Here is a 4,947-nt window from a genome sequence, read left to right as displayed (position 1 = left end):
AGACCCTTTGGTAGTCTGGTGAAGCCTAGGGGTTTCTTCTCAGAAACATTTTTAAACACATAAAGTGAAATACATAGGGTTACAAAGAAACCAATTATGTTGAAATACAGTTACCAACATTCTGTAGGAGTTCACAAACACCAGGTTAAGAACCCCTGCATTCTAGTGTAACCCTCTCGTTTTACAGAGTTAAAAAATGGGGTCCAGAAAAAAGAAATTTATTTACAGTGAAGTGACAGTAGATAGAGTGTTAGACTTAGAAGTCCTGGGGAAGAGTTCTAGGTTTAAATCCAGCCTCAAACAATTATTAGTTGTGTGAACCTGGGCAAATCATTTAACCTCTCCATGCCTGTTTCCTCATCTGTAAAATGGGGTTAGAAATAAGTATCTAGGGGCAGCTAGGTGGTTCAGTGTATAGAGCACCGGCCCTGGAGTCAGGAGGACCTGAGTTCAAATCCAGCCTCGGACACTTAACACTTACTAGCTGTGTGACCCTGGGTAAGTCACTTAACCCCAATTGCCTCACCGAAAAAAAGAAAGAAAGAAAGAGAAAGAAAGAAGGAAAGAAGTATCTACAACTGTGATAGACTTAGCTCTTCTCAGCAATACAATAAACCACGACAACTCCCAAAGAGTCATGATAGAAAATGATCTCCACATCCAGAAAAAGAACTATGGAGTCTGCATGCAGATGGAAGCATGCTATTTTCACTTTTTTTGTTGTTGTTTTTTTGTTCCTTCTTGTGGTTTTTCTCTTTTGTTCTGATTCTTCTTTCACAACGTAACTAATGTGGAAATATGTTCAACATGATGGTAATGTATAACCTATACCAGATTGCTTGCTGTTTTGGGAGGGGGAAGAGGGGGAGGGGGGAGAAAAATTTGGAACTCAACATCTTACAAAAATGTTGAAAACTGGGGAAGCTAGGTGGTGCAGTGGATAGAGCACTAGCCCTGGATTCAGGAGGACCTGAGTTCAAATCTGACCTCAGACACTTGACACTTACTAGCTGTGTGACCGTGGGCAAGTCACTTAACACCAATTGCCTCACAAAAAAAAAAAATGTTGAAAACTATTTTACATGTAATTGGAAAAAACATAAAATACTATTAAAATTTTTTAAATAATAATACTAAGTATCTACCTCCCTAGGTTGCTATGAGGATAAATATGTGATCATGCTTATAAAGTGTTACATAAATGCTAATTATTATTATTCCTATATTCACCAAAGTTCTCACAGCAAATCAGTTGCAGAGGTAAGAATAGAAATTGAGTCTTCTGATTCCAAGTCCAGTGGTTTGTTTGTTTTTTCCAATACCTGAAACCCAGGGACAGACTAACCTAAACAAAATTACCCTTCTCATTCTAGCTAATTACCTTACTCCTCCAAAACCCTTTACTTATTTGGACACAAGACAGATGATTCTCATTTCAGAGCTTGGGGAAACAGTTAAGGACCAACAGTCTAAATTTAATAAACCACTACCACTAAATGATTACTCCCTAGCTCCCAATAATTAGTCCATAGTGTGAATGTGAATCTTTGTACATCAGGTTTATCTAAAGGAAGGCATGCTCTCATTCCCCTGTGTCCCAGAAATGTGTAGCTCAGTTTAGCAGCCTTCCTACCACAGTTATTTTATTGAGGCAGTGTGGTCACAGGGAATCGATCCCTATTCAATCTACTCCATTTGGGGTGGTAGGGGTAAAAGAAGGGCTGGATTTGGAGTGAGAGGGCCTAAGTTTGAATCTAGGGTCTGCCATTCATATAGGAGTCATTTCACCTGTCTAGCTTGTGACAGGGGGATTTTTGCCTCATCATACAGAGAACCAAGCTTCCTCACTACTTATGCATACCTCCACCTGCACACATCTATTCTAGCTCTCCTTTGTGTGTTGTCTTAGCCCATTTTGGTGAAAGCTCCCTGAGGTAAGAGAGAATCTTGCTTCCTGGTTTGTATCCTCAGTGCCTAGTTCAGTGCCTGCAATATAATCAGTGGTAACAAATGTGTTACAGTTTCTTCATTCATTCTGAACCTTTGCAAAGGAAAGGGGTTGCATTCTTTGATTCCTAAGGTCCTTTCTAGCTCTAAAGCTAAGATATTATGAGTCTATGAAAGAGACATCTGGAAGGGGGAGTGAACTGGTCCCAAACCTCTCATAGACACTATAGGCCCATTCCCCCCACACTGTATCTTTGTTCATGCTCCCATCCTAGAAGTCTTCCTTTCTTTCAATTACCCAGATCTTATCTTTCAAGTAAATTTTATTTTTTCTTATTTGATAATATAACACCTCCACCCAACTGGATGGGACAGGAAGCCCTATGACCTCCATTCATTGAGAACATATAAGGGAATGTGACTTCCACTTGGCCTAGGGAACACTGCACCATCATGTTGGACCAGTGGAGAAGGGATTTCTTCAGATGGTTGGAGAACTTTGAGAGAGGCAGGCAAGGGGGACAAGGTGTGAGCTTCTGAATGACCATTAGGAGATGATGTTGCTGTAGAGGTGTAGGGGACACCGGCCCTCCAACACCTGCTACTGAAAAAAACTGCTAAGACCCCTTCCCAACTGCTGCCCCCTCCCCCAGATTATTCTTACCTTAGTTGAACTGAGCTGTCTACTCTTATTCCCAAGCTACAGAACTCATTTACTCTCGTATTCTTGCGTTTATTCGAGTCTGTATAATTTCCTGATTTCTGTTTACTGTATACTTTCACAAAAACATGTCCTGCCTATCCATGATGTTCAATGATGGTTGGAGGGTGCTAATAATGTTAAACTAAGTATTATTTCCTTCCTTCTCTTCTCCCCATCAGCGAGGGAAAGCGGCATTTATTCTGAGCTCCAAAATATCCACTGACATTGGAGGTATACTAGACAAATATAATTCCCACTTTATAATTGTCTTGGAGATATGGAAGGGAGGGAGCAAGCACCAAGCCACAGCCTTCCTTCTGTTCCCCACAAACGCAGAAATTGAAGTCTCCCTTGAAAGATGGTGGGCAACATTATCTGCGCCTATGCAATCCGGAGCGGTCTTTTCCCGACAGCGGACAAGATGGCGGAAGTGGAGCGGAAGAAGAAGTGAACCTTCCGGAAGTTCACATACCGCGGTGTGGACCTGGATCAGCTACTGGACGTGTCTTATGAACAGCTCATGCAGTTGTACAGCGCTCGACAGCAGCGGAGACTCAACCGGGGTCTGCGGCGCAAGCAGCATTTCCTCCTGAAGCGACTGAGAAAGGCCAAGAAGGAGGCACCCCCCCCCCTTGGAAAAGCCCGAGGTCGTGAAGACACACCTTCGAGACATGATCATCCTGCCAGAGATGGTGGGCAGTATGGTGGGTTTCTACAACGGCATGACCTTCAATCAGGTTGAAATTAAGCCCGAGATGATTGGACACTACCTGGGTGAATTCTCTATCACCTACAAGCCTGTGAAACACAGCCGGCTGAGTATTGGAGCCACCCACTCGTCTCGTTTCATCCCTCTCAAGTAACCCAGACCCTAACAATAAAAACAAGAAGGTTCTTAGTGAAGAGGAAGGAAGGAAGGAAGGAAGGAAGGAAGGAAGGAAGGAAGGAAGGAAGGAAGGAAGGAAGGAAGGAAGGAAGGAAGGAAGGAAGGAAGGAAGGAAGGAAGGAAGGAAGGAAGGAAGGGAGGGAGGGAGGGAGGGAGGGAGGGAGGGAGGAAGATGGTGGGCTAGATCCAAGATCATCTACTGTCTGCCCATGCCACATGAGAGCCAAGCTCTCTTTATATTAAACATCCCGTGCCACATCTGTGTTACAATAGTCTACAGATATTTCCCTGCCCTCGTCCAAACACACATACCTTCTACTTTCCCCAAGAAAATCTTGCCTGACCACTTTAATCTATAGCAATCTCTCTCTTCCTTGAATTTCTAAATAATTTATAGTTTACAAAACATATTCTCCTACTAAGTAATATTCTCTTCCTATATATTTCTCTAATTATCCCCTATGTTGGAGTCCCCCTTCCTCAGACAGACTGAGCTGCCTGAGGACAGAGCCTGGATTTGCTCCTCCTCTCTCTCCTCCTGACCTGTAGCCCACGGGGGAAAGAGCACTGGATTTGGATAACAGCCCCTGACTTCACATCCTGCATCTGTCATTTTCTTCCTGAGACTTTGGGCCTCAGCTATAAAATGAGGGGGTTGGAATAGACTGACTTCAAGACACCCTCCCTTTCTAAATCTAGGATCCCTTCATTACCTGTAGGTAGGTGGTGCAAATGATAGAGCACTGAACCTGGAGTCAGGAAGACTGGAGTTTGAATTTTACTTCAGACCCTTCCTAAACTCGTGTCCCTGAGCAAATCACTTAGCCACTCTCTGACTCATTTTTATCATCTGTAAAAGGGGGGTTATGATGGCAACCAGAATTGTTGTGAGAATAAAATGAGACAAGATTTGTTAAGTGTTCTGCAAGCTGTATACATGATCAAATAGCATCTGGACCCACCCCTCTCTCTTTTTAACTCAGATTGTGACCTCCCGGAGGGAAAGCCCTGCCTGGTTCTTCTCTATGTTCTACCATATCCAGACCCCAAAGGCTCAGAGAGAGAGTTTCAATTGCATCAGGTGCCTCATAAACATACATAAGAAACTGATCTCTGTCTTCATACGATGGAAGTGAATGAAACATTGTACTTGAAAACTGTCCAGCTCATGATGGAAAATGTTCTCCACATCCAGAAAAAGAACTATGGAGTCTGAATGCAGATTGAAGCATACTATTTTCACTTTGTTGTTGTTTTTTTTCCTTATGATTCTTCTTTTACAACATGATAAATGTGGAAATATGTTTAACAGGATTATACATATATAAAACATATCAGATTGCTTGCTGTCTTGGGGAGGGGGGATGGAAGGGAGAGAGGGAGAAAAATTTGGAATTTAAAATCTTATAAA

At 42.7% G+C, this 4,947-nt stretch overlaps 1 pseudogene; it reads left to right on the top strand.

The window, feature by feature from the left end:
• Positions 1-3,071: 3,071 nt before the first annotated feature.
• LOC122740606 lies at positions 3,072-3,513 on the top strand (annotated as a pseudogene).
• The last annotated feature ends 1,434 nt before the right edge of the window (positions 3,514-4,947 follow it).

Source organism: Dromiciops gliroides, chromosome 1, assembly GCF_019393635.1.
Source record: "Dromiciops gliroides isolate mDroGli1 chromosome 1, mDroGli1.pri, whole genome shotgun sequence".
Taxonomy (NCBI): Eukaryota; Metazoa; Chordata; class Mammalia; order Microbiotheria; family Microbiotheriidae; genus Dromiciops; species Dromiciops gliroides.
The sequence above is the reverse complement of the archived record's forward strand: the minus strand, read 5'-3'. Positions and strand labels throughout refer to the sequence as shown.